This window comes from Peromyscus maniculatus, chromosome 4 (genome assembly GCF_049852395.1).
Source record: "Peromyscus maniculatus bairdii isolate BWxNUB_F1_BW_parent chromosome 4, HU_Pman_BW_mat_3.1, whole genome shotgun sequence".
NCBI lineage: Eukaryota > Metazoa > Chordata > Mammalia > Rodentia > Cricetidae > Peromyscus > Peromyscus maniculatus.
Window position 1 is genome coordinate 107626071 of NC_134855.1, and position 16490 is coordinate 107642560.

The window sequence follows — 16490 nt, forward strand, 5'->3', positions numbered from 1 at the left end:
AACAGGATGAAAGAATACAACTATATTCAAATAAACTCAGGAAACATTTTAAAGGACATAAAAATAAATATTTGAATTTCTATTTTAAACATGATACTAAATAAAAGACATATTGTTGAGGCTGGAGACAGCCTAACAGTTAAGGGCACTTGTTCTTGCAAAGGACTCAGGTTCAGTTCTCAGTGATCAGTAGCTCCAGTTCCAGGGGATTCGATGCCCTGTTCTGACCTCCATGGGCACCAAGCATGAATGTAGTGCACATACTCATATACAGACAAGATATTCATACACATAAAACAAATAAATAATAGATTTTAGAGAAATAAATTATTAAAATAAGATTTTCACTTTGCTAACACTATATACGAAAATCCAAATGCACAAAAAACTCAGATGTAAGAGCTGACACTATAAAGCTCATGTAAGAAAACGTAGGAGGTGGCTTAATGACTCTGGATATAACAGTGATGTTTTTGGATATAATAACAAAACTCCAGACAACAAAAATATAAAAACCACAAGTTAGACTTCATCAAAATTAATAACTTACTAGGCATCATGGCATAAGACTTTAATCTTAACATTGGGAGGCCGAGGCAAGCAGGTCTCCTTGAGTTTGAGTCCATCATGGTCTACATAGTGAGTTACAGGACAGTCAGGAGTAGATAGGAAGATCTTATGTCAAAAGAAAAAAATGAACAGTAACATTCTACAAAGGACACTATTACCAGAATAAAAAGTCAACCTATTCACTACAAGAAAATAGTTATAAGTCATGTATCTGCTGAGAGATTATATATATATATATATATATGTATATATATATGTATGTATATATATACATATATATATATATATAATATATAAAGAACTACTAAAACTCAATAATAAATCTTTCCACATCTACCTCCATGGTCTAGCCCAGGAAGTCTCACTGACTTCTCTATCAATGTTTCCTCCCTAACCTGCCAGATCTAGCCTGGGTCTCACATCTAATGACCTAACCTAATCTAACCATGCCTGCCTCCATTACAGCCAATATAGGCTTCCACTAAGATCCTCCCTACCCATAACATCCCTACAGATCTCTATCTCTTACAACCATCCTACCCAGTCAGATACCACTTCCTTCTCCAGGGTCTAGCCAAGTGAGTCCCCTTGGCCCCCCATTCATGCCTTTATCACAACCACCCCTATCCCTGCCTGAATTACAATGTCTAGGCTTTGGACAAGACCTGTCCTATCTATTCCCCAACCCACAGGACCCTCCCATGCAATATCCAACCTTTCCATCAAGCCAAATCTACCCCACAGCCTAGGCTTAGACCAGGAAGCACATACTGCCAGTCCCTTTCATGTACCTGATTCATTCCACCCAAGCCATTTCCAACCCCTAGGCTCAACATCTCCACCCACCCAATATCCTCTATTCAGCCCCAACCTGTTCTGTACCTAATAGACTAAGAAGTAAAGAAGAAAATTCCACATGCCCATATCTCATCACAAAAATAACAATAATCAAAAGAGTAAGCCAACATATTCTCTTCAAAACACCCTCCTGCTGTACAAATGTCTGCCAATGAGAATTTTCTACATGAACCCAGGACAGAGAATTTAAAAGAATAATCATAAATTTCATGAAGAATTCAAGGAGTTTAAAGAGGACGGACACACACACACACACACACACACACACACATACACTGTGGAATTAAGGAGAAAGGACTGAATGTTCCAGAATCTTCCATTCTGAAGATTGACCAGTTGTAGTTCTCTGTTAGATCTCATCTACCACAAGAGGAAGCTTCTCTGAAGATGGCTGAAAAAGGTACTGATCGATGGGTATGGCAGAATAATCTCAGGAGTAATTTTATTGCTAGGTTTTAGCATAACACCAGTATTTGGTTTTCCTGTAGGCCTGTGGCCTATCCAGTCTCAAGTTCTTGGGCACCCAAGCAGTGTCAGGCCCAAGTTCCATCTCATGGAGCAGGACTTGAATCCAAGCAGAGAGTGGCTGGTTACTCCCACAATGTTTGTGCCACTATTTGCACTAGCGTTGATTTGGAGGAGAGGAAAACCGTGATGAGAATATATTGTATGGGGAAAAAAAGTTTTCAATGAATAAAAACAAGAAATTAAAGAGGAAGGACTTAGTGAATATAAATACCCGAGTGATGGAAAAAAAATTAAAAACCCACAAGCATAAGGCAGATGGAAATGATAATGACGACGAAGGATTTGACAGTGACATTGAAAAGGACTTGAGCTGAAATGAAGGCGAAACTGAAAAACCCAATGATGTAACTGGAAAACTCAAAGGAAAGCCGTACCAGCAGAAAGAATCAAGCAGAGCTCGGTGGTGGTGGTGGCGGCGGCGGCGGCAGCGCATGCCTTTAATCCTGGCACTCGGCACTCGGCACTCGGGAGGCAGAGTTTGAAGCCAGCCTGGTCTACAAAGCAAGTCCCGGGACAGTCAAGGCTACACAGAGAAACCCTGTCTCAAATTGATGATGATGATGATGATGATGATGATGATGATGATGATGATGATGATGATAAAAGATCTTACCAGCTGCAGCACTCTGGGAAGCAGGCCCTGTGCCTCATCTGGGCAGCACAGTGAAACTGACCCTGTTGGCAGGGGCTTGGGTGAGAGATCTGGCCCCGCCTCTCATCTGCCATATAGGGCATGGGTGGGGAAAAGATGCCTCCCCTCACCCCTTGCCCCTCACTGCCTGTGGCAGATGAGGGAGCTGACCCTCCTCACCACCCGAGGCACTAGGGAAATGGGCCCTGCACTTCCTCTGGGCAGCACTGTAGAGCTGACCCTATTGACTGGGGTGCTGGTGAACCAGACCCGAGAACATGAACTTGGGAGATCTGGCCCTGTCCCTCATCAGCCATATGGCATCATGGGCTAGGAAGAGATTTCTCCACCCCACCCCATCCCCACCCCTCGCTTCCTGTGGCAGGTGGAAGAGCTGGCCCTGAGGTCGTAAGAGAGGGAGAGCTGTGCCTATCCTCACCAGCTGCAGCACTCGGGAAAGTGGCCCCTGCACTTCGCCTGGACAACACAGTAGAACTGGTCCTGATGGTGTAGGTGTAGGTGAGCAACCCTGAGGAGTGAAAGCAGGAGAACCAGTCTTACCCCTTGCTTATCACTGCAAAGGATGATCTAGCCGGGACAATGCTGGAAAGCTCACCCTGGTGGTGAGGATGGGGGACAGCTGGCGGGCTGGCCAACCTTGCAACTACCTAGGCCCAGAACCAAGGTTATGAGTTGGCCCACTCCAACATCCATCCCATTTATGATCTGCTGGAGCACAGGAAGAAACATTCTGCAGATCCAAAGCAGCAGGATCTCCACAACATAGGACAACAACAGGATTTCCGAGAGGAACCCCAGTGAGGGCCCAGTATTGATGCTATAACAGAGGCCTCGAACCAGACCAGTGACTCTTTGCAATAAACACTTGCAAGTAAAGTTATATGAACAAAGGGTTTACTTCATGACTCACTGTGTCACACTGCAGCTTCCATGATGAGATTTATGATGAAATTTTTCTTTTCTTTCTCTTAAATTTTATTTTTATTTTATTTTTATTTTTTTTATTTTTTGGCAGAGTGGAAGGTTGCAAGGGCAGAGGGTGGATACAAAGGGATGGGAGATGAATGGGATCAAGATGCATGATGTGAAAGACACAAAGAACAAATAAAAAGAAAGTTTAAAAAGAGAGAGAATCAAACAGAAGGTAGACCATCAGGATTCAAAGATGAGTACAGGATCTAGACAAAGTGAGTAATGTAAAAAAAAATTTAAATCACGGGAAAGGAACACACAGGAAATAAGAGACACCATAGGAAAAATACAGCTTTCAAAACTAGGCATAGATGAGAGAGAAGAAAGGATGGTAATTCCATGCCATAGACCAGATCTCCAACAAGATCATTGAGAATACTTCCCCAAACTCAGGGAAGACACACCTATACAGATACAAGAAGCACACAGAACACCAAATAGACAAGACCGAAAAAAGAAAATCCTCACAACAAATCATAGTTAAAATATTAAGTACACATAACAATGAAACAATATTAAAGCTGCAAGAGGAAAAACACAAGTCACATATAAAGAAAAACCCATAAGTACATCTTCCCAATGGAAACTTTGAAAGCCAGAAGAGTCTAGAGCAATGACTTCCAAGTACTAAAATTTCTAATGGCCAACATGGACTAATATATTCAGAAAAACATTCTGCCATGATTGAAGGGCAAAGAAAAACTTTCCACAACATAAACAGCTTGAAAAAAATTATAGTGAACAAACCAAACCCAAAGAAAATATAGGAAATGTTCATTCAGATTGAAAAGATGAATGAGCCCAACAGAGAGAATGTGGACACAAATAACACCAAAAGTCAATGACACAATGATCATAATTAACACACATTTCAATAATAACATTAAATGTCAATAACCTCAATTCTCCAATCAAAAGGCCAAGGCTGACTGAATGGATCAAGAACAAAACCCATCTATCTGTTATCTAAAAGAAAGACATCTTTGTTTTAAAGTTAGGCACTGCCTTAGAGGAAGAGGATGGAGAAGTACTTCAATCAAATGGGAACAGGAATCAAGTAGGCATTTCTATCCTAACATCTGACAAAGTAGACTTCAAATAAAACTAATTACAAGAGATAAAGAGGGACACTCCTTTCTAATCAAGGAAACAGTTAACCAAGAAGCCATTACTATTCTGAACATATATATACCAAATTCTAGAGCATACAGTTTTGTAAGAACACCTGGTACTGAATTCAAAAACACAGATTAACACCAAGCCATTAATAGTAAGAGATACCAACACCCCATTTTCTCTAATACGTGAGTCCTCTGAACAAAAATAGAGAAACAACAGAATTATTTGACATCAAGCATCAAATAGACTTAACAGATATTTATAGAGTGGTCTACCCAAACACCAAAGAATATACATTCTACTCATCACCCCAGGGAAGCTTTTCTAAAATAGACCACATCCTAAATACAAAGCAAATCTTTACAAATTCAAAAAGATTGAAATCACTCCTTGTATACAGGCTGACCACAATGCAAGAAAACGGACAGTAAGAGAGAAAAAATAACCTAGTAACACATCGACTCATGGACATGAACTCATGACTGAACGATGAATGCATCAAAGGAGCAATCAAGAAAGAAATAAGAAATTTCCTGGAACTAAATGAAAGTAAAGACACAACACGACAAAACCCCTGGAACACATTAAATGCAGTCATATGAGGAAGTTTATGCCTCTAAGTGCCTACATTAAAACACACACACACACACACACACACACACACACACACACACACACATACATACACACACATACATGCACACACATACATACACACATACACACACACATACACACACACACACCAACAACAACAACATAAAGAGCCAGGTGGTGGTGGCACTTGCCTTTAATTCCAGCACTCGAGAGGCAGAGGCAGGTGGATCTCTATGAGTTCGAGGCCAGCCTGGCCTGTAGAGCTAGTTCTAGGACAGCCAGGGTTTCTCAGAGAAATCCTGACTCAAAAAACAAAACAAACAACAAAAAACCCACAAAACCCAGAAAGAGCACAAGTAAATGGCTCAATGGTGTATGTAACTCAAAGAGTTGGAAAAAAAATCCAAGTCTAGTCAATGGTAAGAAATAATAAAAATTAGAGCAGAAATCAGTGAAATAGAAAGGAGAAAACAACACAAAGAATCAACAAATCTAAGTACTTCTCTTTTTGAGAAGATGAACAAGACTGACAGACCTTTGGGCCCACTAAACAAATGAAAGAAAGAGAGGACCCAAATAAACAGAATCAGAACTGATCAGTGAATCATTACAACAGACTCTAAACAAATTCGAAATGTTATAAGGGGATATTTTAAAAATCGGTACTCCATTAAAGTGGAAAATCTAAAAGAAATGGAAGAATTTTTAGATTTAACCAAACCACCAAAATTAAACCAAGAAGAAGTCAACCACCTAAACAGATCCTTAACAAGTGAGGAGATTGAAGTAGTAATAAAAATCCTTTAAAAATCCCAGGACCAGATGAATTCATGGCAAAATTCTACCAGACATCCAAAGCAGATCTATATCAAATCCTTATTACACTATTCAAAAAAAAATTTTTTTAAAGTTGCAACAAAAGGAACATTCCCAAACTCCTTATACCATGCTAATGCTCAAACCAGGTAAAGAAAGAACAAAAGAAGGAAAACTACAGGTCAACATCCCTTATGAACATAGACTTGAAAATCCTCAATAAAATACTCACAAACAGAATACAGACATACATCAAAAAGATTATCCACCATGAACAAGTTGGCTTTATCCCTGAAATGCAGGGATGGTTTAAAATATAAAAGTCAATAAATGTTATAAACCACATACATGAATTTAAAGACAAGAGTCACATGATGGTCTCAATAGCTGCAGAAAAGGCCTGGGACAAGGTCCAACATGCCTTCATGATAAAAAAGACCTACAGAATGTGGAGCTAGAGGAAACAGGCCTCAACACAATAAAGGTTCTTAGAAACCCACAGCCAACATCATCCTAAATAGAAAAACACTTGACATAATCCCACTGAAGTCAGAAATGAGGTGGGGATGCCCAGTCTCCATTCCTTTTCAATATTGTACTGGAAGCACAAGATGGAGCAGTGAGACAAGAGGAAGGACTTAAAGGGATAGGAAAATGGGAAGAAATAGTCAAAGTATCCCTATTTGCAGAGGACATGACACTGTGCATTAGAGAGCCCAGAAATTCCACCAGAAAACTTCTAGAAATGATAAATCAATTCATCAATGTGGTAGGACAAAGAATCAACCCACACAAATCTATAACTTTACTATACATCAACAACAAACATACAGAGAAGGAGATCATGGGCGTATGCTCTTTCACAATTGCCTCAAAGAAAATGAAATATCTAGGCATAAACCTAACCAAGGAAGAGGAGGACCTCTACAATGTAAACTGTAGACCTCTGTGGAAAAAGACAGAGAAAGACATTAGAAAAGAGGAAGACATCCTTGCTCGTGGATTGATAGGGGTAACGTTATGAAAATAGCCAACTTCAAAAAAACTAGTCAAGGATTCAATGCAATCCCAATCAAAATTCCATCTCATCCCTCACAGAAAGAGAAAAACTATGCTAAAATTTATTTGGAACCACAAAACACCACAGATAACTAAAACAATCCTGAGGAGAAAGAACAATGCTGAAGGGATTACCATTCCAGACCTTAAGGCCTATTAAAGGAGCCACAGGAGGAAAAGTAATATGGTACTGGTGAGATGATACACATGCAGACCAGTGAGACAAAACCACAGAGCCAAACAGAGTCCATGTCCCTTCAGCCACTTGATATTTGACAAGGATGCCAAAACATAAGCTGTTAAAAATAAACATCGTCAATAAACAGTGCTGGGAAACTGGTGTCCACAAACAGGAGAGTGAAATTAGACTCCTATCCATCACCTTCTATGAAAACTAACTCCAAGTGGATCGACGATCTAAACTTGAAACCTGAAACTCCTAGAAGAAAACATAGAGAGCACCACATATTATGATACAGGTGTGGGAAGAGACTTTCTGAACAGGACTCCGTTTGCCCAAGAATTAAGGCCAACAATGGACAAGTGGGACTTCATCAAACTAAAAGGCTTCCTCATAGCTAAAGAAGCAATCAACTGGGTGGAGAGAAAACCCACAGAATGGGAGAGAATCACTGCCAGCTATACATCTGACAGAGGATTAATATCCGGAATATATAAAGAACTCCAAAAATGAAGAATTAGAAAAAAAATGACCCATTCTAAAAGTGGGTATGGGATCTGAACAAGAGTTAACAAAATAGGGAAAAATGGCTAAGGAATAGCTCCAAAAAACGTTCATCATTCCTAGCAATTAGGGCAATGCAAATCAGAACAAGTTTGAGATTTCATCTTACCGCAGTCAGCACGGCAAAGATCAACAAACAACTAGCAACACATGGTGGAAGGCGTGGGGGGAAAAGGGAACATGTATTCGCTGTCAGTGGGGTTGCAAAGTGGTACCGCCACTACGGAAATCAGTGGGAAGAATTCTCAAAGAGCTAAAAATAAATCTACCAGATGACCCAGCTATGCCACTGCTCGGCACACGTCCAAAGCACTTCACATCCTACTGCACCCGCACTTGCTCAGCGGTGTCCATTGTTGCTCTATTCACAATAGCCAAGAAAGGGAAACAAATGAAATGCCCTACAACCTACAAACGGATAGTGAAATGTGGAGTATATACACTAGGGAACATTATTCAGCTGTAAAGAAAACTAAAACCATGAACTTGGCAGATAAATGGATGGAACTAGAAAAGACTGTATTGAGTGAGGTAACTCAGACCCAGACAGACAAATATCACATGTTCTCTCTCATTGGAGGCTCTTAGCTCCAAATCCTCAGCTACATATCTCAGAGTAATTGCAGAAAGCAGGAAAGTAAAAGGAGGCCATTCCTTTAGTAAAAGGGGGCCATTCCTTTAGTAAAAGGGGGCCATTCCTGGAGTAGGGGGGTTGGGGAGCAATATAGAGGGGACTATCAGGGTACAAGGGAACTTCTCAGGTGTATGGGGAAAGGTGACTCTTTAGTGAGAGGGGAAGGAGGTAAATACAGCAGAGAGCAGGAGGGGGCAAAGGGGAATAGCAAGCTACAGTGATTTGATAGTGGAAATGGGAAAGGGTTGGCTCTTCAGTGAGGGAAGAAGGTAAAATAACAATGAGGATGTCTGAAAAGATCTTAAGAAATCATATTAGCTATTTATCACAACAAGACACTATAATATTGTAAAATATTGATATATAGTTCAAATAAACTTTTCTCATCTGGCCTGACAATGCTCCCTCCAAGAACCAAAAACTTCTTCTAAGAATATCCCCAGGAGCAGACATGAGAAGCCCTTATCTGGGCTCTCCAAAGGATTCCCAAAACCTACACCCTGTTGCTATTGCCCTTGGTGGCCCTCCAGAGGTTGAAAGGAAGCTCTTATTGCTGAAGACACCATGCACTTCAGAAACAGGATCTAGAGGTCCCTGAGCAGAAAATGACCTGCATGCTTTCTCCCTGACAAGAAGATACCAGGCAAGCTTTCACAGGAGGGAAGCAGCCAACAGCAATACCCAACTACGATGGCTGTGAACCACAACAGTGACCAGCATGGCAGAAGAGCCCTAGATGAGCAACAGTGGCATGGTTACCTTGGTGGTAACCAACAGTTCTCTCAATGGACTTAGGATGTGCTCAATAAGAGTGAAACCATTCATGGGACTAGAAACCTAGCCAACTACTTAGGGTTAATAACGTCATGGATCTTGGAGGAGAACCTACTTTTCTAAACCAGCATAATCCACAACAACAATCTAAACATTTGTCCTTATAACCACAGGTAAGTATAGACCTCAGCTCTCTTCAAGGAAACTTGTCTTTGCAACACATGGAAAACACTATAGAAATCCACAACCAATCAAAATGTAACCTTGTGGAACCCAGTCCCAACGGATAGATCTACAAAACATCCCTGCATCTAAGGCTCAGGGAATATTACAGAAGAAGAGGTAGAAAGACTGTAAAAGCCAGAAGATCAAGGAGTATGCTGTGAGACTGTGTCTCCTAGTAATGTCAGAAGTTACACCCATAAAATCTCACCAACGTGACTGCCTAAACATGAGCTGAACAAGCATGTCACCAATAGACATGCCAAAGAGAATGAGGGATAAGCCTGTGAGGCCTCGACCCTACACAAAGAACTACAGGCTACTAAGGAATGCTAAAAGTGGAAGAAACGGTCTTACTCAGGAAAGGGCACATCTAGTACCAAATGGTCAACCTTGACAACATGCATACAAGTAACATTACACAGACTACACGGGTTATATTTAGGAATGTATCTGTGTATACATACATACACAAATATGCACATAACAACAATTAATGAAAAAAAGGAGAGCGGGGAGGGTTTTCAGGAAAGAAAGGGAAGAGAGAAATGGTATAATTGTGTTAAAATCTCAAAAATGAAAGCGAAAACCTTCAATAATAATAAAATTTCACTGCTGTGTCGGCAGCTGGAGAAAAGGCTAGGCAGGGGCAGGGCTGCCGCTTTTGGGCAGGGGTGATTGTGGCCTCAGCACCGGGCCGGGCAGATGGCAGAGACAACAGTGGCAGTGGGGACCGGAAGAACCCTGGAGGAGACCGATTCAGATGAGGGTGCCTCCAGGACCTCGGCAGTGCTGGAGCTGTGTGGCTCAACAAAGCCACATACTCAAGCATGGTGGAGCAGGATTGATCAGCTATCCAGAATTTCTGTGAGCAAGTGAATGCCACCCCAATGGCCTGACACATGTGCCCTGGCTGTGGAAAGATCCCTGGCTGGTTCACAAGATCCAGTCTCCACAAGAGAAGGAAGACCCTTACACTCTGACCATGCTGGAAATGTGAGTGAACCACTGCTTGTGTGTGCGTGGGGGGTGGGGGGTGGGGAGAGTTCCACAATGAGGTGGCCAAGTTCTGCTTCCTGGATGAGCTGGTCAAAGTATTATTGCCAAAGTACCTAGGGGCATGGGCCACAGAGAAGGCTAAAGGAAGAGTTATTGAATTCCTCCTCTTTAGCTGGAAGGTCTGGTTTCCAGAAGACATCATGATCGGAGACGCTTATCAGATGCTGATCTTACCCCCCCCCCCCCCACCTTCTCCCTGGCCAAAGATGCTTTGATGCTCACGAGGAAATGTCAAAGCTTCTGACAAGAGTTCTCAAGAGCAACCGGCTGATCAAGAATTAGGTCAAGGAAGAACAAGAAAAGTCCGAGTCGGTTTTCAAGCAAGTCAACTCAATAGAGGAAGTACGGAGCCATGTGAAGGTGCTGCGGGAGATGCCGAGCATGTACCACAGGCCTGACTAGGAGGGCCTGCATGCAGGCTGTGTATGAAAGATGGAAGAAGCTGTGACCGACCCTGTTCCAGCTAGCAAGTGACACCACTGATGACGAGGACGCACTGGTGGAGATTCTTCAAGAAAATGACCTTCTCACCCAGGGGTTTCTGCTGTGGAAACAGGTGGTAGCAGGATGAGTCAACAGGTGATCCGCTGAGGTGGGAGACATTCCTGTCTCCAGAGTCTCTCTGAATCAAATAGCCTACAGGAAGAACTGCCCTCTCGTTGACCTGGAAGCTCCAATTTTGCTTCATCAGGATTTAGAGATCAACGATACAATGTTCCCACTAGTAACAAGGTTGTGATTCCAAGTTGCTGTAAAGAAAGACAAGAAGTAGCGGCTGCCATCACATTCCTGGGAGGTGGAGTCCAGGGCCTTTTTGCAGATAGGAACTTGCTGGATCTCCTCTCACCACAACTATCTCCAGGACCACTGAAATATGTTCCTCAAAAAAAGCATCCCCAAGGAAGTGCCATCAGGTACCAAGTCCTCTTCAGGTTAGTTCTGGTAGGCTGGACCACTGGTTTCTTCCCAGCCTCACCGAATACATATCTGGCTCAAGCGTTTGTCCCATTGGAGCCTGTGAAGCCCAGCAGCCTACACACCCATCACCGTGTATGACCAGAATGGCTTCAGAATTCTGCTGTACTTCTTCCAGACTGGGACCCCTTCTCACCCAGATGTGCAGGTGTTGATGTTGACCTTGGTGAGCACTGCCACCCAGCCTGTCTGAGATGTTTCAGGTGGCTGTCCCAAAGTCAATGCGAGTGAAGCTGCAGCCGGCATCCAGTTCCAAGCTCCCTGAATTCAGTCCTTTGACGCGTCCAGTCATGATATCTCAGGGGCTGCTGCTTGACAACCCACATGAAGAGCCTATCCGGCTGCAGTTTACATTGACTTTCAACCAGTGTGGGCAGCCATTCAGCGAAGGAGGAGAAGTGAAAGCCTTTCTAGGCTGGCTGTCATGAGCCTAACTTCTCATCCAAGACTCTTCAGTCAAGCTTAGGCCAGCATTCCTGTCACTGGTCAAGACTCATTGTGACGTAGTGCAGAGTACCAAGTGTTCTCTCCCGATGTCAGGCCTTGATTGCCGATCCTGTCTGTAGAGTGTGTGTGTGTGTGTGTGTGTGTGTGTGTGTGTGTGTGTGTGTGTGTGTGTGTGTGTGTGTTATTGGGGTGCTGGGCAGTGAGGGAGAGCTGGGCTTGGGATTTGGCAGTGTGGGGATGCTGACAACTTCTGAGATCGTCTCTGCTGCACTCCTATCTGCTCCTGCGTGTTGGTTGACATCGTTGTCCTGCCTCGGGTTGGAATTTTATGAGCCAAAGTGTTTCCCATGTATCGTTCTTTTCACCCATCCACTCTGTGCTTTGTCAGCCTTTGAAAGTCTTAGTTGCTCCCAGGGTGCTATTCTCAGGGACCTTGGAAAGGGACCTGGTTGGTCTTGTGACAGAGAGTGTCTTCTGGGGGCACACTCTTCCAAGAATGGTCTTGTTTTCATTTTCATTAGCGAATGCTGCTTGCAGATGCTCAGTAAGACCTTCTAAGTGGGATGCTTATTGCACTGGTTCCAGGCAAGGGGCTGCCATGAAACCAGGAGATCACACTTGGAGACCGATCATGTCCTTCACTACAGTGTCTCAGATTCCCCCGGATGGACACTATGAGGCCTTGCCCAGGCCTCAGGTTCTATGGGTTGGGCAGCCTGTCTGGACCCTTACTCAGCACCCACAATGTCATCCTCATTCTTTCTGTTCACAAACATCTCAAAGCTCTTTCATTGTGACCTTGTGTTCGTCATCATTGTAAATCACAGCTAGCTGCCCAGCCCTATGGCCCTCATAATCCGAGGTGGGGAACTGTGATGCAGATAGAGAACCATGTGGTAATTAAGAACAGAACATCACTAAATAAATACTGTGTACAATAATAATAATAACAACACTAATAAATAATAATAAAATTTCAAAGCAGGCAAGGCCTTTAGATAATTCTCCAAAGAAGATCCACAAATGACATGAAGTGATGCTCAGCTTTACTGGGTGTCTTAGTTAAGGTTCCTACTGCTATGAAAAGACATCATGACCATGGCAATTCTTTTAAGGAGCTATTTAATTGGGGCTGGCTTACAGTTTAGAGGTTTAGTCCATTATTTCCAGGGAGGGAAGCATGGCAGACACGGTGCTGGAGAGGAGCTGCAAGTTCTACATCTAGATCAGCAGGTACCTGGAAGAGAGTGAGATCCTGGGCCTGGCTTGAGCATCTGAGATCTCAAAGCCTATCCCCAGTGACACACTTCTTCTAACAAAGCCACACCTCCTCCAACAAGGTCATACCTCCTAATAGTGCCTCCTAATAGTGCCACTCCCTAGGGACCTCTGGTTTTATTCAAACCACAACACTGGGAAAGTGAAAAAGTATAATGAGATGTCATCTCATACTTGTTACATTTGGTGTCATCAAGTAAATAAGAAATAACAGGCATTGGCAAATAAAGAAATTGGAAAACTCGTTCACTGCTGTAGATGGTTTCCAAAACCACATACAAAACCCCCTGTGTCCTGCAGCCCTACTTCTGTGTGTATACCGGGATAACTGAAAGCCGGGCTCCAGAGCCGCCTACCCATGTCCGCAGCAGCAGCATTCACACAGATAAAAGGTGGAAGCAACCCAGGGGTCCATCAACAGATAATGTGGTAAATACATAAGTACTCAGCTTTAAGAAGGAATTTTTCAGATTTTTTTTTAAATAAATATTTAGTTAACTAATAAAAATTGTACACATCACAAACAAGATGTTTGAAAAGCATATATTTTGGAATGACTAAATCAAGCTAATTAGTGGGTGTATTGCTCATCTTTTTTAGTGGTGAGAACTCTTAAAAATCGATTCCCTAAGCAATTGTCAAGAATACAGTATGTTGTTATTATCTCTACTCACCACACTATAAATAGATCTCTAGAATTTATCCAGCTTGAGTATACTAAAACTATACTGTTGGCCGACATCTCCCTAAGCTCCTCAACCCACCTTGGTATCCACCATTCTACTCTCCACTTCTATGGGTTTGGCCTTTTCAGATTATACACACAAGGGAGGTCAGGCTGTAATTTTCTTTCTGTGTCTGGTTTATTTCACTTAGCATGATGTCCTCCTTGGTCATCCCTGCTGTTACCTATATGACAGCATTCCTTTTTTGTTTTTATAGTGGGGCCTTTAAAGATTTTATTAAGCATACGTGTTATATCCACTCACTGTTTGATGAGCACTTACAGCTGTGTCTTAGCTATCATGGATAATGTAGCCACAAAATTGGGAGGGCAGCTCTCTCTTGTATACGGATTCCATCTCCTTTTCACTATATACCTAGTAGTGGGTTTGCTGCATTATCATATGACGGTTCTGTTTTTAATTTGAACAATGCTGGGATCAAACCCAGGGCCTTGTGTGCGGCAGGCAAGTATCCTATCTCCGAGCAGCCTCCCCAGCCTCACTTTTTTTTTTTTTTTTTTTTTGAGGAAAGTCCATACTGTTTTCATAGGTACTTTGCATTTCCAACAACACTGTTCAAAGGTCATCTTTCTTTCCACACTCTCTCCCACACCCTTTGCTTTTTTGATAGTAGCCACCCTGCCAGGTAGGAAGTGACACCTTATTGTTTTAATCTGCATTTGCCTGATGGCTGGTAGTTTTGAACATTTTTATAGACTTGTTAGCCTCCTGTACGTTTTCTTTTGAGAAAAGTCTGTTCAGATAGGAAGAAAATGATCTAACACATGTTATAACTAAAACGAAACTTGAAGACAAACTAAGTGTAAGAAGCCAGACACAAAAGTATTATTTGACTCCCTTGTATGAGACATTGAAAATATTCAAATGTGTAGACAGAAAATAGAAGAGTGGCTACCAACAGCTTGGGGAAGCAGAAGTGGGGGACTTAATGTTCATAGTATCAGTATAAGATGAAGCTGGAAGTCATCTTGCTGGGAAGAATGAGGCAGAAACATGGAAAAACCCTTGTCTCTGGTGGTATCAGTGAGTACGTAAATCAATCCTGTGATTAGCTTCTATCCATAGGTCCTGTTAATCTAAATTTTGCTTCCTCTTTATAAATAAACTTCACAGGCTGCAGGTGTGGCTCTGTTAGAGTGCTTGCCTTGAATACACAAAGCCCCGAGTTCAAGTCCCAGCACTTCAAAAACCAGGTACAATGGTACAAGGAAAGGTTGGGGCAGGAAGGTCAGAAGTTCGAGGCCATCCTCACCTATATAGTGATTTGAGGCTAGCTTTGGATATGCGAGATCCTATCTAAAAAGCAAAGCAATAAATAAACTTCACCTAATTTTCCCAGACTTTCAACAGGGATTTGTGATGTGCACAATTTTGCAGAGACCACAAGATGCCATCAGTTTAAGAATAGGTTTTGGTTTATATTTACTTTACTTTTTCCCCTTTTTAAATATGTTGAAATAAAAATTAGAGCAAACAAGAGTTCACAAAACCTTCCCTATCCTACGACTGTACAGCCCCAGCTGGTAATGACCCAATTCTGAGAGTTCCACTTCCTGCCACTCAGCAGATGTGTCTTTCTGGCCCCACTTCAAGGACAACAAGCCAAGACATTATGGTAAAAAGGAACTGTCCCCGCTGGCCAAGGCCTTCTGACCCTGCCTGTCCACTCAGGCAGGGTCAGCTGGGGTGGAAGTCAATGGCATGAATCCAAGCCACAGAAACATTCTTCAAAATGAGGCTGGGTGAGTGTTTAATGGTAACCCTGTAGCCTGACTGATGCTGTCTCCGGGTTGGGTCCCACATGCATGCAGGCTAATACGTTATCACCGATGTTGGGCAAGGAATGCAAAGGAGCCTGGGTTACCATCGTAGCATGACCTTTTGCTAGAAGTTTTTGCTCAGAGCAATTAAATGTTCAGCTGTCTCCTCCTGGGCAGTGCCCGCTTGCATTTTAATTATGCTTAGAAAAGGGAGGTGGTAGAAAGGATACCCAGACAAAAAATATTAAAAAATAACAGTCTGTTTGATAAACACAGCCATTCTTTTGCAGCTGTGAATCTACTCGGAAGCTCTCCCCTCTCAGTTCCAGAATGCCTTTGACCTTCTGGGCTTAATCCCTATCATGTAGGTAGCTCTTTCAGAGAAGCAGGGGAAGTATGGGAGACAGCATGTTCTCAGTGAGGGGTGCAAATCTCAGTGACCTTACCATCTTCAAGAGAGTCGAAGGCATTAACCTCATTTTGCAAATAAAGAAACTCAGGTTGAGAAAATAATTGGCTATAATCTGACTTAGAGCAATAAAAAAAAAAGGTGTAAACTACTCAGAGAGAGAATCACACATGCACACACACACAAAAATGATGCTGATCCAAAGAAGCCAGCACTCAGATATGCATCCATTTTATGCAAAGTGCTAGAATCAAGAACCAGTGCATCTCC

At 42.4% G+C, this 16490-nt stretch overlaps 1 pseudogene; it reads left to right on the forward strand.

The window, feature by feature from the left end:
* The first annotated feature begins 10251 nt into the window (after positions 1-10251).
* Positions 10252-13382, forward strand: LOC102912151 (ADP-ribosylation factor-binding protein GGA2 pseudogene; annotated as a pseudogene).
* Positions 13383-16490: the final 3108 nt, after the last annotated feature.